This window comes from Corylus avellana, chromosome 11 (assembly GCF_965113065.1).
Source record: "Corylus avellana chromosome 11, dhCorAvel1.hap1.2, whole genome shotgun sequence".
In the NCBI taxonomy this organism is placed as follows: domain Eukaryota; kingdom Viridiplantae; phylum Streptophyta; class Magnoliopsida; order Fagales; family Betulaceae; genus Corylus; species Corylus avellana.
Window position 1 is genome coordinate 11,891,308 of NC_142500.1, and position 20,043 is coordinate 11,911,350.

Here is a 20,043-nt window from a genome sequence, read left to right on the forward strand (position 1 = left end):
CGTCGTTGCCGAGAAATTGTTCGATTTTTGAAACCACTTTATTTCTAAACCATTTGACCTGTTACGCTCGAGCGCACCCGCGGCCAAGACAACACCTGCACACGATCATAAGCTCAAGCGCACCAATGGATTAGTGCACCTGCGCTCGATCCTACCCTGCATACGCTCGAGTGCACCTACTCAATGGGTAGTGCCTGCAGCATTTCAGTTGATTTTTGGCCAATTTATTTTGGTTCCTATTTTTTATTTTTTAGTTTCTGTTTAATTTTAATTAGTTAAATTCAATTTAGTTTTTAGTTTTTTTTTTTAATTTTTTTTTTTATGCTCGGTCGTAGATCTTTAAATCTGGAGCTAACCCCTTTTGATCTTGAGATTGAAAGAACTGCTAGAGAGAATTTGAGAATACCACCAAACTCACTTGCCGATTCTTAAAGTTTCGTGTCAGATTCAGAAAAGTCCGCTGAAATGGGAGAACGGGATCCACTCTAGACCCTCAGGGAGCTATATGCACCCATCACTACCACCATTCCATCATGTATAGTGTTGCCGGCTACCAATGCCACTCACTTCAACCTGAAGCTGAGTGTGATCAATGCCCTTCCTTCATTTAAAGGTTTAGAGAATGAAGATCCATATGTTCATGTGAAGTCTTTCTTGGAGTTGTGTGATACGTTCAAATTTCAAAATTTTGCGGATGAGTTGGTGCGTCTTTGGCTATTTTCTTTTTCCCTACATGATAAGGCAAAATTCTGGTTACACTCCAACATGCCTGGATCCTTCACCTCTTGGGAAATGATGCAGAGCAAGTTCTACAACAAATTCTTCCCAATCTCCAGGATCAATGATCTTCGTCAAGAGATCAATAGTTTTAGGCAGGAAGAGGGGGAGAAATTCAGTGAAAGCTGGGAGAAGTTTAAGGAGCTGACTATGAAGTGCCCACCCCATGGTTTTGAAACTTGGAGGATCGTTCATTTTTTCTACAAGGGATTGACTCCATCGAATCGTAACCTGATTGAGTCTATGAATGGTGGAGGATTCTTAAATCTTACGTGGGAAGAAGCCTATAGAACTTTGGGTGAAATGTTCGAACGCGCACAATAGTGGGACTTTTCTAATTGTTGGGGTAGACAACTTGCCCCCCTCAAGACGGGAGGCCTCTACGAGGTGAAGGACGATGCTGATATAAGGTGGCAACTCAAGGATATCATGCGTAAGGTTGACGCGATTGCTTTGAACAAACCAGTGAATGCAGCAGATACTTGCCAAGTTGACGTATGCACGTCATGTGATAGCGCAATGCATTTCACTCAAAACTGCCCATCTTTATCAATAGTTACTGAGTACCCGATGGAGCAAGTCAACGCCTTCAATGAGTACAGAAAACTCAAAACTTTTGTTGAGACTTACAATCCAAGGTGACAGAATCACCCCAATTTCTCTTGGAAGTAGAATCAGCCACTTAATCAGGGAGGTACTGCTACTCAAGCTCAGAATCAGTTTCAGTTATCTCACCTAGACTAACCTCCTGCTTATTAGTCCACCACTCAAATGCCACAGCCTGCACCACACTCATCATTGGAAGACACACTTAAAGCATTCATGTAGACAGCTACTCAGTCCATGCAATCATCTGACAAAGCTTTATAGTCAAATATCCAGTACTTACAAGAGTTGAAGAATATCACCATGAGCAATAGCCTGGCCATACAAGTCAACACTCAAGCTATTGCCAAGATGGAAGGGCAAATTGGCCAGTTAGCTAATCACATGAGGGAGAGAGAGAGAGGAAAGTTCCCTAGTAAACCCATGCCCAAACCAAAAAGGCAGTTCGTTATTGCAAGTTTTTCTGCCTCTGCTCATGGACAGGAGCACATGCAAGCCATCACAACTTTGAGGTCAAGAAAACAAGTGGATAATCAAGTGGCCATGCCTGAAGAGGCCACTAAGGCTGCAAAAGAGGAGTAAAGCCAAGACAAGCCTGCAGGAGATGCTGGACCGGACATAGGCATTCCGATTGCTAAGGATCTTCCCAGGAAGTATGTTCCCAAAGCTTCATTTCTAGAAAGACTAATGGCTCCCAAGAAAGCCTCAAAGTTCAATGACATTTTGGAAGTGTTTAAACATGTGTAGATCAACATTCCATTCCTAGATGCCATATAGCAAGTGCCATTTTATGCCAAATTTCTAAAGGATTTGGTCACCATAAAGAGAAAGACAATTGTCCCCAAGAAAGCTTTCTTGACAAAGCAGGTCAGCTCTAGTTTGTAGTGCAAGATCCCTGTCAAGTATAAGGACCTTGGATGTCCTACAATTGCATACATGATTGGTGACAACCAAGTTGAAAAAGCTCTGTTGGATCTGGTGGCTAGTGTGAATCTCCTGCCATATTCAGTCTATGTCTAGCTAGGATTAGGAGAGCCGAAACCCACTTTAGTGACACTTTAGTTGGCTGACAGATCTGTGAAAGTCCTGAGGGGAATCATTGAAGATGTTCAGATCAAAGTTGATAAGTTCTACTACCCTATGGACTTCATCATCTTAGACACAGAACCGGTTGTAAATGTAGAGATTCAAATTTCAATCATATTAGGGCATCCCTTTTTAACTACGGCTAATGCCCTAATCAACTTTAGGACTGGAATCATGAAGATATCCTTTGGGAACATGATAGTGGAGCTGAATATTTTTGATATCAGCAGGTAGCCATTTGAATATGTGGGGGTCAAAAGTGTGTGCTCAATTGAGGAGATAGTGGAAGAGATTGTCAATGAACCGAATGTTGAAGACCCTTTGGGAGAGTTGTAAAGTGCCAAAATATTCATATCTTAACCCTTAACTTATATTTGTTAATTCCTTAGTTTTGTTAGTTTGTGCTGTTTCATTACCTTTTTGTATTTTCTTTGTATTATAGGTCATGGAAGAAAAGAAAGCGTTTCCGGAAAAGTTTCAAGCTTAAAGGGAAAATTGGGAAAACCTCGAAGATTTGGTTAAGTTTAACCAAATAAAGGAAATGATTAAATCGAAATTTCTCAAATTGAAGTCAAAATCGGATTGGATTCAAATTTGGATTTTGCACTTGTCTCGGTATTTTGATCATAACGTTTATCTCAAATATCCATTTGAGGTGATTCCAGCGGCATTAGAAAGCTAACGTAAAATTATACAAATCATTATGAAATAGTATTTTACTCATTCGGACTGTCGCTATTCCAAAATCACCCTGCAAGATAGGAACACAATTTTGAACGAATCCTATTCCGATTTGGACTTAGGTTTTCTTTATCCTAATTGGACTAGGACTTAAATCTTCAAATTTTATAGGATTACTAAGGCTTCTAAGACTCTCCTAAGCCCTATAAATAGACCTCTAAGCCTCATAATTCAATAGCCAATTTCAAGGAGACAACTTTGGGGAACGGAATTGGAGGCTATTTTTAGGAGTAGTTTTTGGTTCTTTTTTTCCCTTTTCTTTTTAGTTTTATTTTAATTATGTGTAACTAACTCTTAAGGAGGGCTAGATTGAAGCTTTAATTATGTTTATTTAAAATTTCAATATTGGCGCCTTTGTGATAATCATATTGTGCTGCTTAACTTGATTAGATCATGTTTTCTTGAATTCCTCATATGTATGTGATTGGCCATTATATGCATGTGGCATGGATTAGTTAATTAAATCAATTTGGATGATCGAGTCCTGGGCTTAATAAGAGTAACAAAAGAAATTCACACCGGATTCTTGGGTTTAGCAACATGGGGAACTGGAAGTAGACATCCATGCCCTAGGCCTCATGTGTTTGTCGATTTCTACAAATGTATGCTTTCTTAAAGAACAACTTAGTAGACACCCATGCTAAATCCTTTAAGAAAGAAAAAAATTAGAGTAGACACCCATGTCTAATTCATTGCTTAGGGAAATCAATAGCTTAATGAGTAGATACTCATACCCTTAGATTCGCAAACATTAAGTATTCATAATATGATTAAATCATTGGCATATTGTTATATTATCTAAGTATAATTAGTGGTGGATATCAAAGCCCTACATTTACCTTATCTTTATCTTTATTTCTTTTCCTTAGTATCAATATCAATCTCGTGACAATTTTGATATTTTAATTACTTCTAAAACAAAATCAACAATCTCTATGAGATCGATCTCGTACTTGCTGCACTATACTATCATTTGATCTTGTGCACTTGTAAGTAAAACGTAATAAATATTATCTATTAATTTATGTAGTATTTGGCACAACAAGTTTTTGGCGTCGTTGTTGGGAATTGTTTGATTTTGTTTGGAATTATTTTCCTTAGTTTATTTTTGTTTTATTTTATTTTTCTTTTTCTAAGTTTTTCTGCAGTTACTGTTCTGCCTCCGGAGGTGTGATCGAGCGCCCATCCAGGGCGATTGAGCGCACCTCACGGTGCGATCGATCGCACATCCGGACGGCAGCACAGTTACTGCATTAATTATAGATTTGATTTTTTTTTTCTTTTATTTCATGCAAGGTCAGTTGAGTTTGCATCTTCGTAAGTTTTATTTTTAATTTTGTTTTTATTTTCCCTTTTAATTTTAACTTTTTGTTATTTTATTTGTAATTTCACACATGTGGGGAGGCATGTTGACACCCCATGGACTAAGTTCATTATGCCATGACCCTTGTCACCATGCTAGAGAATGTCCTACAATGAGACAAATTTCTAATAAAATTAATGGGCATAAGAACACATCGTTCTCTAGACCGGGGAATGACAGCTATCTTGATTCCTACAACCCAACCTAGAGCCAACAGTCAAATTTTCCGCTGCAAGCTCAAGCTCCTAGTAATCATGCTCCACAATTTAATGAACTGCATCATCAATCATATTCCCAGTTCTATGATCAGAGGGCTGCCATGCAGAAGACATTAAATATGATTGTAAACTCCATAACTACTCAGCCAGCTACCCAACTCCAGGTATATGCCATACGTTCTCATTCTGATCATTCTACTGATACTTGTCGTTTGTATCGATCCGCAAATCAAGAGCAAGAGTCAAAGCTGAATAACCTGGAGAGTATGCTACACACCCTAGTGACTTCGCAACAGCAATTTATGACTAATAAAAAACAAATCATTACAAGGGCCGATCAAGCGTTTCAAAGAACTGATCAAGCCATTCAAAGACTGGAAGTACAAATGGGACAATTGGCCAGGGAGTTGAGTGCAGCTCCCATCAATTGGCCTCAACAATTCCAAGAAGAAGAGTGTCAAAGTCAGTTGATGGAAAACTCCAGTGGACAATACATGGAGGAAGAGTGCACCTACTATCATGCGCAAGCTGTCACACTGAGGAGTGAAGAGGTGGTTGAAAATCCAGTGGAGGAGGGGAAGGAGGAGCAAACAGAAGTTCCACAGAAGCCACATCAGGAAAAAGAAGAGAGCATTGAGATTTCTTCAACATTATCTCTTATTCCTAAAACACCAAGAGGCTTGGAGATAAGTTTGTTAGAGCTACCACATGAGCAAATTGAGGACATCAAGATAAAGAAGCTCCTTGAGTTTTCTTCCTACTTTATTCCAGTTCATGATTCCCAACCGGATCAGAAACTGTTTGAGGAAACTCAAAGTGGTCCTCCCCGATCTATAGACATTCGAAAGCATCTTGCAATAGGAAGAATTCATTCTATTTGGTGCAAGAGAAGAAAAGACTGGTGCTTCAAGTTTAAAGTGCCACAGTCTGGCTGAAGACATTAAACTTAGCGCTCATGGGAGGCACCCCATAGCATATCCTTTTTATTTCTTTGTTTTTATTTTATCTTTATTTTATTTTGTTTCTATTTTGCTTTGTTACTATAGTGTTTTGTTTTGTAAGGACAAGTGTGCTTCAATTTAAGTTTGGGGGTATTCTATGAGCCATACTATTCCAGACAGTTTCGTTCATCTCCCGGGTAAGATATTTCCATGTTATACACACATTGGGGACAATGTGTAATTTAAGTTTGGGGGTATGGGAGACACTTTACACACACTTTGTCCCATATTTGAAAATGAAAAAAAAAAAATGCATGTTCATGTTGTCTTAAAATTTTGGTTGATCTTAAAAATTGTGATTTGATTCTCATTGGTGAGCTTAAAATTTTGAACAGATTGATCTGATGATAGGATTTTTCAGTTTGGTTACTTGCTTTTCGCAAATGAAAATTCACATGTTTGATCTAATCTTATACAAGCACATTAGCACATAATTTGTGGGGTATGACATGAAAGTCGAATGTGTGTGTTTCAATGTTTTGGGCCAAACTGGATGATTTATTAGATGGATACTTTGGCATATATAAAAATGATCATTGATAAGCTTTTCACTAAGTAACTGGACCTCTTGCCTCAAAGCATTGAGTGTTTATGTCAAAAAGTGAAGAATTTTGATTTGGTTAATGTCATTGTTAAGTTGATTTCGTAGCTTTTTTGACTCGAGTTAGTAAGTCCTTAGGGGTGTTTTACACCTAATGCCATAAAACCACCTGGTTTGGGAGTCATTAGCCTAACACTCGCTACATGGGTCAATTATAAAGCTTGAGAGAACCAAACATTGCATAGCCAGACCAAAAAAAAAAAAAAAAAAGTTATGCCATAGTTATTCATTCTAATGGGGATTTCAGTGAACTTTGAGATATTGAGGCAGTGCACATTGGAAATAATTAGAAGCTTCATATTTATGTGCTAGTTCACTTACACTATTTTGAATTTGTGATGCCTTAGCCTGTCTTTTGTTAGTAATTAGACTTTAAAATTACAATTCATTGTGAAGATGGAGTTTATCTTTTTAAGTTTGCTAATGAATGAAAATCATGGTTTTGAGTGACACTCAATTTTTGGATAACATGAACTCTTGGATAATGTTTGTAGGTAACATTCTTGGAAAACCCTCACGAGACTTCACTCGTCCTCTAGGGAACACCTAGAGGTTTAAAAGGCTTGTTGCATATGCTAAATGCAATCGTACATCCCACGAAAGATGTATTTATCCTTTTGTTTTTCATTTTGTTTTTAGTTTTATATTGCTAAGGGACTAGCAATATGTAAGTTTGGTGTTGTGTAAAGTGCCAAAATATTCATATTTTAGCCCTTAACTTATATTTGTTAATTCCTTAGTTTTGTTAGTTTGTGCTATTTCATTTCATTTTTGTATTTTCTTTGTATTATAGGTCATGGAAGAAAAGAAAGTGTTTCAGGAAAATTTCCAAGCTTAAAGGGCAAATTGGGAAGACCTCGAAGATTTGGTTAAGTTTAACCAAATAAAGGAAATGATTAAATCGGAATTTCTCAAATTGAAGTCAAAATCGGATTGGATTCAAATTTGGATTTTGCACATGTCTTGGTATTTTGATCATAACTTTTAGCTCAAATATTCGATTGAGGTGATTCCAGTAGCATTTGAAAGCTAACTCCAAATTGTACAATTCATTGTAATAGCATTTTGCTCATTCAGACTGCCACTATACCAAAATCACCCCGCAAGATAGGAACTCGATTTTGGATGAATCCTATTCTGATTTGGACTTAGGTTTTCTTTATCCTAATTGGACTAGGACTTAAATTTCTGAATTTCCTAGGATTACTAGGTCTTATAAGACTCTCCTAAGCCCTATAAATAGACCTCTAAGCCTCACAATTCAATAGACAATTTCAAGGAGACAGCTTTGGGGAGAGGAATTAGAGGCTACTTCTAGGAGCGGTTTTCGGTTCTTTCTTTCCCTTTTCATTTTAGTTTTCTTTTAATTATGTGTAACTAACTCATAAGGAGGGCTAGATTGAAGCTCTAATTATGTTTATTTAATATTTTCAATATTGGCACCTTTGTGATAATCATATTGGGTTGCTTAACTTGATTAATTCCTATTTTCTTGAATTCCTCATATGTATGTGATTGACCATTATATGCATGTGGTATGAATTAGTTAATTAAATCAATTTGGATGATCGAGTCCTGGTTTAAATAAGAGTAACAAAAGAAATCTACACTGGGTTCTTGGGTTAATCAACATTGGGAACCGGAAGTAGACACCCATGCCCTAGGCCTCATGTGTTCGTCGGTTTCCACAAATTTATGCTTTGTTAAAGAACAACTTAGTAGACACCTATGCTAAATCCTTTAAGAAATATAAGAATTAGAGTAGACACCCATGCCTAATTCGTTGCTTAGGAAAATCAATAGCTTAAGGAGTAGACACCCATACCCTTAGATTTGCAAACATTTAGCATTCATAATATGATTACATCATTGACATATTGTTATATTATCTAAGTATAATTAGTGGTAGATATCAAAGCCTACCTTTACCTTATCTTTATCTTTATTTCTTTTCCTTAGTATCAATATCAATCTCATGACGATTTTGGTATTTTAAGTACTTCTAAAACAAAATCAACAATCTTCGTGGGATCGATCTTGTACTTGCTGCACTATATTATCTTTTGATCTTGTACACTCTCAAGGAAAACACAATAAATATTATTTATTAATTTAGATAGTATTTAGCACAACAAGAGTGCCTTACTGCACTTGGAGGCGACATGGACCTAGACACCTTACTGGAGCAAGCTGACTCTTTGTTGGACTCAACTCTTGAGATAGAGAATGATATTGGGGAAATAACTGATACATCATCCTCTGATCCATCTTCATCAGCAGCTGATCTTGTCAAGTAGAAGTTGAAGCCTCTACCAGACACCCTGAAGTACAAGTATCTTAATCCTACTGAATCTCTACCAATGATCATTGTTGCCGACCTGGATGACAATCAAGAACAGAAGCTGCTAGATGTCTTGAAAGAGCATAAAGAAGCAATCGGGTGGTCTATTGGAGACATAAAGGGAATCAACCCTGTAGTGGTGATGCACAGAATTCAAGTGGAAGAAAATGCTAAACCCTCTCGTGAGCCATATAGACGGTTGAATCCAGCCATGCAGGAGGTAGTTCGAGCTTAGGTGATCAAACTTCTAGATGCGGGAATCATATACCCTATCTCTGATAGCAAATGGGTGAGTCCCATTCATGTAGTGCCCAAGAAGGTGGGGATTATAGTGATCAAGAACGAAGAGAATGAGTTGGTCCCAACTCGTGTTCAGTCGGGATGGAGAGTGTGTATCGACTACAGGAAGCTAAATGTTGTGAGAAGGAAAGAGCACTTTCCTTTTCCTTTTATTGATCAGATGGTGGAGAGATTGGCTGGCCATGATTACTACTGTTTCCTTGATGGCTACTCTGGTTACTATCAAGTGCCGTTGGACCCCGAAGACCAAGAGAAGACTACATTCACTTGTCCTTTTGGTACATTTGCCTATCGTTGTATGCCTTTCGGGTTATGCAATGCACCTGCTACCTTTCAGCGGTGCATGATCAGCATCTTTTTAGATATGGTTGAATGTCACTTGGAGATATTCATGGATGACTTCTAAGTCTTAGGTTCTTCATTTGGGGAATGTCTGCACCATCTCACTTTGGTGTTGGTACGGTGTAAGGAGAAGAACTTGGTTTTGAATTGGGAAAAATGCCACTTTATGGTAAAACAAGGGATTGTTTTAGGGCATGATATTTCCTACAGATGTATTGAAGTTGACAAAGCCAAGGTGGATTTGATCTCCAACCTTCCGCCCTTGTGGACAGTGAAAGAGATTCGATCTTTTCTAGAACATGCTGGGTTCTACAGAAGATTCATCAAGGACTTTAGTAAGATAGCGAGACCTCTGTGCAACTTGTTGGCAAAAGATGCTCCTTTTGACTTCAACGACAAGTGCCAGATAGCCTTTGAGATTCTGAAGAAGACCTTAACCTCCACACCAATCATTCAGCCACCTAATTGAGGAGTGCCGTTCGAGATATTGTGTGATGCTTCCGATTATGCTATGGGAGCCGCGTTGGGGAAGAGAGTGGAGAAGCTTCCTCATGTCATCTACTATGCCAGCAAGACCTTGAATGATGCACAACTCAACTACTTTACCACTGAAAAGGAGTTGTTGGTTGTAGTTTTTGCTCTGGATAAGTTTAGATCTTACTTACTAGGGTCTAAGGTCTTGTTCTACTCGGATCATGCTGCTTTGAAGTATCTTTTGTCAAAGAAAGAAGCTAAATCTCATCTCATCCGATGGATTCTATTGCTGCAAGAGTTTGACATTGAAATTCAGGACAAGAAGGGTTTCAAGAATGTGGTAGCTGGCCATTTATCCAGGCTGGTTATGGACTTCAATGGAGATGTTGTGCCCATTGCTGAGACATTCCCAGATGAACAACTTATGCACATCTCCTAGACTCCTGCACCATGGTTCGTAGATTATGGGTACCTCTACATCCTTGTGGTGGTAGATTATGTTTCCAAGTGGGTGGAGGCCATTGCATGCAAGACTAATGATCATAAAGTCGTGCTGCAATTTCTGAAGGACAACGTGTTCTCACGTTTTGGGACACCATGTGCAGTCATTAGTGATGAGGGGAAGCATTTCTACAACTGATTTTTTGAGTAGCACATAAAGAAGTATGGAATCACTCAAAAAGTTGCAACTCCCTACAATCCTCAAACAAGTGGGCAAGTTGAGATACCTAACAAAGAAATTAAGAGGATATTAGAGAAGACGGTAAACCCGACAAGGAAGGATTGATCTCTACAACTCAATGAGGCTTTGTGGGCATACCAGACAGTATTCAAGACTCCAATTGGTATATCTCCCTATCGACTTGTGTATGGCTAGGCTTGCCATCTTCTTGTGGAATTGAAGCACCGAGCATATTTGGCTATCAAGCAGTTGAACTTCAATCTCACCAAGGTTGGCGATCAAAGGAAGCTCCAACTCAATGAATTGGAAGAATTGAGGACTGATGCCTACGACTGTGCCAAGCTATACAAAGCTTAGACGAAGAAGACTCATGACCAAGACATTTTGAGAAGATCTTTCAAAGTTGGTCAGAAAGTCCTCCTTTACATCTCACATCTGCATCTATTTCTAGGGAAGCTCAAATCCTGATGGACTAGGTCATTCACAGTGTGTGCAGTGTCTACTTATGGAGCCATCGAGATTGAGGATCTCAAGAATGAAAATACTCTCAAGGTCAATGGTCGGAGGTTGAAGCCGTTCCTGGAATTGGAGATTCTAGAGATTGAGGAATTGCCCTTGGAGGACCTTACTTCTCCTAAATGATCATCTGCTATGGAAAGTCTGGCTGAAGACTGTAAACTTAGCGCTTATGAGAGGCAACCCTCTTTCCTTTTATTTCTTATTATTTGTTTTTGTTTTGTTTGTGATTGTTTTTGTTGTTATGTTTTTCAGGACTAGAGTTTCACGAGTAAGTTTGCGGGACATCTCTCTGCTCACTCCAGTTCTTTTCACTTCTCGGTATTGCATTTCTGCCCACATTGAGGACATTGTGTGATTCAAGTTGGGGGTATGGAAAACCATTGTCCGTTTTTCTTCTAGTTGTTTTCTTTCTTTGTGTTTCTTGTTTTTGTTTCTTTTTTCTGTTTATAAAAAAAAAAAAAAAAATAGTTGTGCTATGTTGTTGTTAAGTTTGAATTAAGCTGTGACTGTAGTTTGCATTTCATTGGCTTGCTTAAAGGGTTGAACACATCATCATGTCATCAGGAGTTTGAGTCCTTTGACTTATTTTTGGGTAAAGAGATTTCACTTGTGTTAAGTTGACTTTTAATGAGCACATAGCATGTTTTCTGTGAGGTATGATATTTGAGCTTAAGCTTGTTCTTGTTGAGATTTGCTAGATGACCCGTTGATGAATAACCTTGGCTTGCAAGTTAAAAAAAATAAAAAAGAAGAAAGATCATGTTGAGTTTTTTGCTAAGTAATTGGACCTCTTGCCTCATTAAGCATTGAGTGTTCGCGTTAAAAGGTGGGAAGTTCAAGTTGATTGATGGTATGGCTAATTTGGCTTTGTGGCCTTTTTGACTTAAGTTAATAAGCCCTTAGGGATATTTTACATCTAGTGTCCTAAAACCATTTGGTTTTGGAGTCATTGGTGTAACACTTGTTACATGAGTTAATTATAAAGCTTAATGGAGTTAGACATTGCATAGCCTACCCAAAAAAAAAAAAAAAAAAAAAAAAAAAATGCATATCTTGCCTTGGTTGTTTCATCTAATAGGGATTCTTACAAATTTTGTGGAATTTGTTTTGTGTTTAAATTGAAAGCTTCATGATTGTATGCTAATTTCACTTTACACTTTTCAGAATATATGATTTCTTAATTGTCTATTTATGAGTGATTTGATTCTTGATTTTTTTTTTTTTTTGACATGTCTACATAAGAGGGGGAGGGGGGATTCGAATTAGTGACCTCCACTTTATAAGGTGTGGTTTCCAGCCGATTAAGCTATCCCTTGGGGACATGTCGAGCCAATTGATTCTGGATTTTCTTTTTATTGTGATGTTGGTGTGTTGTGCCAAATGCTGCCTAAATTAATAGATAATATTTAGTACGTTTTAACTCACAAGTGCACAAGATCAAAACAATGGTATAGTACAGCAAGTATGAGGTCGAACCCACAGAGATTGTGATTTTATTTAGAATTATTTAAAAATATCAATTTGTCATTGAATTGATATTGTGAAAAAAAATAAAAAGATATAAAGATAAAAGTAAAGCTAAAGGTAAAGGTAAATGTAGGGCTTTGATATCCACCACTAATTATATTTAGATAATATAACAATATGCCAATGATCCAATCATATTATGAATACTTAATGTTTGCCAACCTAAAGGCATGGGTGTCTACTCCTTAAGCTATTGATCTCCCTAAGCAACGAATTAGGCATGTGTGTCTACACTAATTCTTTTCTTTCTTAAAGGATTTAGCATGGGTGTCTACTAAGTTGTTTTTTAAGAAAGTATAAAAACTGTGGAAATCGACAAACACATGAGGCCTAGGGCATGGGTGTCTACTCCCGGTTCCCCATGTTGATTAACCCAAGAACCCGGTGTGGATTACTTTGTTACTTATGTTAAACCCAGGACTCGGTCATCCAAATTGATTTAACTAACTAGTCCATACCACATGCATATGTGGGCCAGACAGTCACATATGAGGAATTCATGAAAGCAAGTATTAATCAAGTTAAATAACACAATATGATTATCACAAAGGCGCCAATATTGAAAAATTAAATAAACATAATTAGGAATTCAATCTATCCCTCCTTAAGAGTTAGTTACACATAATTAAAATAAAAAGAAAAGAGAAGGGAAAGAAAGAACCAAAAACCGCTCCTAGAAGTAGCCTCCAATCCTCTCCCCAAAGTTGTCTCCTTCCAATTTTTCTCCAAGGATTTTTGGATGATCTAAATTGTGAGGCTTAGGGGTCTATTTATAGAGCTTAAGAGAGTCCTAGAAGCCCTAGTAATCCTTGGAATTTCGGAGTTTTAAGTACAAGTCCAATTAGGATAAAGAAAACCTAAGTCCAAATCGGAATAAGATTCGCCCAGAATTGCGGTCCTGTCTTCCGGCGTGATTTTGGCCTTGCGGCGCTCTGAATGGGGAAAATTATATTTCGGAATGATTTGTAACCCTTTGAGTTAGCTTTCCAATGCCACTTGAATCACCTCAATCTAATATCTGAGCTGAAAGTTATGGTCAAAATACCAAGACATGTTCAGAATCCAATTTTTCATCAAATCCGATTTGACTTCAATGTGAGAAATTCCGAATTAATCCTTTCCTCTATTTGATTAAACTTAACCATGATTGGCTAAGCTCAACCATATCTTCCAGGTCTTCCCAATTTTCCCTTTAAGCTTGTAATTCTTCCAGAAACGCTTTCTTTTCTTCCAAAAGCCTAAAAAACAAAGAAAATACAAAAATGAAGTAAAATGGCCTAATTAACCAAAACCAAAGGATTAAAACATTCAAGTTAAGGGCTGAAAATATGAACATTTTAGCACTTATCATGGTGTTTGTCTTTTTAAGCTTGCTCATGAATAAGAACCATAGTTTGTGTGAAACTTCATTCTTGTTAACAACAAGTGCTTGAATATTTGTGGGTATCATTCCTGTTAAATGATAAGTGCTAAAATATTCATATTTTCAGCCCTTAATTTGCAAGTTTTAATCCTTTGGTTTTAGTTAATTAGGCCATTTTAATTCCTTTTTGTGTTTTTCATGTTTTTACAGGCTTTTGGAAGAAAATGAAGTAAAACTGGGTGATGTGGGCTTAAAGTGAGAAGATGAGAAAAATTGGAACTTCCTGACACTGCGATCAATCGTAGGATACCTGCGATCGAGCGCAGTACCCGAGAGGACATAGCACAAAGCAAGCCAGGAGCGATCAAGCGCATGCCAGAAGAAGGGTCGATCGCAGACCTACGATCGAGCGCACACGGGTTGCAATCGATCGCACTCGTGGACAAGAGACAACCCAAGGTGGCGGCTAAGATGTCCCTATTTCCATATTAGGGTTTTCCAACTCCCAATTGTAATAGGATTGAAACCCTACGAAATCCCTAGGGTTTACTACTTTTCCTAGGACTTTTAAAGCCTATAAATAGACTCCTATGCCTTTAGAATAAGTAGGCTTGTAGAAGGAGAAGAATATGAGCACTCAAGTTCAAGTCTCGGGTTTATTCTTTTCCATTCTTTTCTTTTATGAAGATGTTTAACATCAACTCTATGTGTAGGTAATTTATTTAGTAGGGCTGGATTGAAGCCCTAGTTATGTTTTGTTAATATTTCAATATTGGCGTCTTTGTGATGATCTTGTTGTGCTATTTAACTTGATTAACACCTGCTTGCATGAATTCCTCATATGTGTGTGCCTGATCAACATATGCATGTGGTATGGACTAGTTAGTTGAATCAATTTGGATGACCGAGTCCTGGGTTTAACATAAGTAACAAGAGACATCCACGTCGGATTCTTGGGTTAATCAACATTGGGAACCGGGAGTATATACCATGTCCTAGGCCTCGTGTGTTTGTCAATTTCCATAGAACATATGCTTTTCTAAAAAACAACTTAGTATATACCATACTAAATCCATTAGGGAAGAAAAGAGTTAGAGTATACACCATGCCTAACTTGTTGCTTAGGAAAATCTATAGCTTAAGAAGTATACACCATGCCCTTAGGTTGACAAACATTAAATATGCATAACTTGATCAAAGCATTGGCATATTGATATATTAGCTTAATATAATTAGTGGTGGATATCAAAGTCCTACCCTTTATTATCATCACTTCAACAATCAATCTTTATTTTGTTTTTGATTAAGGAATTTACTTTTAAATGAAAATTCAGCAATCCTCGTGGGAATGATCTTGTACTTGCACCTTATACTACCATGTTGACCTTGTGCACTTGCAGGTAAAACATACAATTATTTACCTATTAATTTAGGTAGATAATTTGCACATCACCACTAGGTGCTATCCTGATGCTGCTAGCTTTACCATGACCACTCTACCCTTTTGACTTCATTAGTGCAACGAAGAGCCAAAGATGAACCAACTGGAGAATATGATATATAACCTGGTGACTTCACAACAGCAATTCATGGTTGATCAAAAACATGTCAATACAAAGACTGAGCAAGCGATACAAAAGCTGGAAGTGCAAATGGGTCAAATGGCAAAGGAGCTGAGTGAGAGGAAGCAGGGAGAATTTCCAGCTCAAACAATACCTAACCCAGACAATCACCAACAGCTAAAGGCAGCCACAGTTCTAAGAGGTCCTGCTCCTACAAGAGCACTTAAGCCAAATTCTGAAGAGTTCTAGTGCAGCTCTTCACACTAGGAGTCCTATAGTCACCAGTAGACGCGTTTGAGCAAGCAAGAACCTCAACTACATCTACTCACAACAGTGGTACTAAAGCCACTAAGAGGGCGGTAACATTTTCTCTCTTGTCTTTTCATCTTACTTTCTTTCCTTCACATATGTTTTGACCTTTGCTTTTCTTTTGTTTGATTTTTCAAAAATAAAAAAAATAATTTTTTTTTTTTTTTTCTGGTACTACGATCGATCGCGGGGTACCTACGATCAAGCGTAGTTACCGAAAGGTGGCTCGATACTTTCTGTTAGTGCGATCGAACACACCTTAGGTGCGATTGAGCGAACTATGCCCAGGTATACGCACCTCTGACCAAATGAGATCGAGCGCACCTGGAGTGCGATCGAGTGCACTCGGGCAGCAGGGCCTGCGACCTATTTAGGTCACTTTTTCCCCAAGGCCCACAACTTTCTCCCGACGCCGTACAGACCCTCTCCAACTCCCTACCTCCGGTACTCATTCTCCTCCTATTTTTCACCTCGCTTTCTCCAAATCCACTACACCACCACCATCTAAGACCCTTTTTTGGCCACCTTACCATCATCTTTCACCAAATAACCACTCCATACATCCCATTCTCACCCAACCCTCAATATCTCCGAACACTTATCCAACCCCCAATTTTTTTCAATTTTTCTTGCAATTGTGGGTGCTTATCCACCCACATTGCCTCTGTGTTGGATTGTTGTGAATTTGCAGGGAGCTTGGAGCATCCTTGGCCAGAGTTGTCCTTGTGGTCATCAAACGAGCGCACCACCTGTTCGACAGAAGTCCCCAACCAAGTTCAAAATGCCTAGAACACGTGCTTCATCTTCTAGAGGGGCCGATACTCAAGCTATCTCTCCTCCACCCACTTTTGAGGAGCGAGAGCTGCTGTTTGAAACAACCTTCATCATCCGAGAAGACTTTCAACACAATGAGGCGACTCAATGGGCGGTAGCTGAGTTTTAGCGAAGGGGTCTCAAGAAGCTCTTTAAACCGGTCACCTCTACCGCCTACCGGAAGCTGGTCGTTGAATTCTACACCAAGCTTTCCCATGACTGTGACCTCGGTTGCTCTCTCCTCAAAAGTACGAGGGCAAATTGTTCATGTGACGAGAGCCGACATAGCCACAGCCTTGCAGTGTAATGATGAGCATCCTTCAGAAACTGCAAATCTTGCAGAGCAACCGCCCCATACTATGTGGCGGAAATCATTGAAGATATGTGTCAAAGGCTCTATATGGCTGTCCACCACAATGCCAGTAGTCGGTCCAACCTACCTCGAAGGTTGTGGTTTGTGGATTCCATCCTACACCGAAATGCTTTTCCCTTGGGACACAAAACTCAAAGGCGTGATCAATTCCTCCAAACTCTCTACACCTTTCACAAGGATGCATGGTACTCCATTCCCGACATCATTTGGAACCAAATCCATAAATTTTGGAATGGAGTGCACATTGGGGGAGTCGAGTCCACACATTCATGGGGATTGCCTTTCCCCTATTTGATCACATACATTTTATGGAAAAAGGGCATTAAGGGCACCACAGCCGATGAGCCAGTCACCACCACTCCATTATTTGGCATTCGCCAATGGAACAAGAGCTGCTCCCATATGCCCTACGCACATCCAGAGGAAGAGGAAAAAGCAGATGAGGTTGAGCCAATGGCCGAAGATGAACCGGCAGCTGAGCCGGTAGATGAAGATGAGGAGGAGACCTCAATTGACGTTCAAGCCATCCAATACCGATCCCTTTGTGAACAAATGGACGGTCTTCAGAGGGAGCTAGCTGATCAAAGAAGGGAGGCTAGGGAAGATAAGGTTGCCATGGACAAACGCTTAGCTGCCCTAGAAGAATTGATGCGGTCCATCCTCAACCGATTACCACCACCACCTAGAGCATCTACTTTTGGGAAACACAAAGAGGGGACCATCATCTGGCTGAAGACGTAAAACTTAGCGCTCATGGGAGGCAACCCATAGCATATCCTTTTATTTTATGTTTGCCTTATTTTATTTTGTTTGAATTCTATTTCGTTGTGTTAGTAATTTTAGTGGTATGTCGTTCTTTTCTATTCTGTTACTGCGATCGATCGCACCACACATGCGATTGAGCACAAGTCTCCATATGTGAGCCTACTGCACTCTGTTAGTGTGATCGAAGGCACAACATGTGCGATCGAGCGCACTTGGCAGCATCCCATAGTTATTTTTCTTTTGTTTTGTTCAATTTTTCTTTAGTTTTCGTTCTATTTCTTTTTACTTGTTTGTGTGTTTTTGCAGGGACAAGTGTGTTTCTATTCAAGTTTGGGGGTGTGCTACGAGCCATGCTCTCCAAGACTATGTCCACTATCCCCCGAGTACATTCTTTCCTTTACTTAAACACATTGGGGACAATGTGTCATTTAAGTTTGGGGGTATGGGCACATATGTTCACACACACACTTTGTCCCAATTTCATGTTAATTGTTTGTTTTGAGTGCTAAAAAAAAAAAAAAAAAAAAAAAAATTATGCATGTTCATGATTGCCCTAAAATTTTAAGTTGATTTAACAGAATTGTGGCTTAAATTCATCAGTAAGCTTAACATTTTGAACACATGATCTAATGAGTAAATCTGTTAGTTGATTACTGATAAGTGCTAAAATATTCATATTTTCAGCTCTTATCTTGCATGTTTTAATCCTTTGGTTTTGGTTAATTAGTTCATTTTACTTCCTTTTTGTGTTTTTTTATGATTTTACAGGCTTTTGGAAGAAAATGAAGAAAAACTAGGAGACTTGGGTTCAAAAAGGAGAAGATGAAAATTTGGAACTCCCTGGTACTGCGATCAATCGCAGAGTACCTGCGATCGAGTCCAACATCAGAGAAGACACTGCATGAGCCAGGCCAGGAGCGATCGAGCGCAGGCCAAAAGAGGCATCGATCGCAAACGTGCGATCGAGCGCACACGGGCTGCGATCGAGCACACCTGTGCGCAGGAGACATCCCAAGTGGTGGCTACAATGTCCCTATTTCCATATTAGGGTTTTTCCAACTCCAAATTGTAATAGGATTGAAACCCTACGAAATTCCTAGGGTTTACTACTTTTCTAGGGACTTCTAAAGCCTATAAATAGACTCTTAAGCCTTTAGAATAAGGAGGCTTGGAGGAAGAGAAGGATAAGAGCTCTCAAGTTCAAGTCTCAGGTTTATTCTTTTTCTTGTTTTTATTTTATGAAGATGTTTAACATCAATTATATGTGTAGCTAATTTACTTAGTAGGGCTAGATTGAAGCCCTAGTTATGTTAAATTAATATGTCAATATTAGCGCCTTGTGATGATCTTGTTGTGCTATTTAACTTGATTAATACCTATTTACATGAATTCCTCATATGTGTATGCCTGATCAACATGTGCATGTGGTATGAACTTGTTAGTTAGATCAATTAGGATGACCGAGTCCTGGGTTTAACATAAGTAACAAGAGATATCTACACCGGATTCTTGAGTTAATCAACATAGGGAACCGGGAGTATGTATCCATGCCCTAGGCCTTGTGTGTTTGTCGATTTCCATAGAACATATGCTTTTCTAAAGAACAACTTCGTATAGACCATACTAAATCCTTTAGTTAAGAAAAGAGTTAGAGCATGGACCAAGTGCCTAATTTGTTGCTTAGGGAAATCAATAGCTGAAGGAGTTAGGGTTTAACCCTTAGGTTGGCAAACATTAAATATGCATAACTTGATCAAAGCATTGGCATATTGATATACTAGTTTAACATAATTAGTGGTGGATATCAAAGCCCTACCCTTTATTATCATCTCATCAACAATCAATTTTAGTTTGCTTTGCTTAAGGAATTTATTTTTAAACATAAATTCAGCAATCCTCGTGGGAATGATCCTGTACTTGCACCCTATACTACCATGTTGACCTTGTGCACTTGCAGGTAAAACGTACAATTATTTACCTATTAATTTAGGTATATTTTTGCACAACAATTACTTGTTTGAGGACAGTTGAAAAATCACATGTTTGATCTAATCACAGAAGCACATTAGTACATAATCTGTGAGGTATGACATGAGTTCTGATATGTGTGTTTCTGCATCTTGAATGAAATTGGATGACTTACTAAATGATACTATGGCATATTTAAAAAAATAAAAAAAAATAAAAAAAGGGTGTGAAATAAATGATCATTGATGGCTTTTCATTGAGTAACTGGACCTCTTGCCTCAAAGCATGTTCAAGTCAAAAGGTGAAAAATTT

General features: G+C 38.5%; 1 non-coding gene across 1 annotated transcript; it reads right to left on the minus strand.

The window, feature by feature from the left end:
• Nucleotides 1-843: 843 nt before the first annotated feature.
• Nucleotides 844-950, minus strand: LOC132166829 (small nucleolar RNA R71). Its single transcript, XR_009438630.2, has one exon. It is a non-coding gene; the product is annotated as a small nucleolar RNA R71 (small nucleolar RNA).
• Between the last annotated feature and the right edge of the window lie 19,093 nt (nt 951-20,043).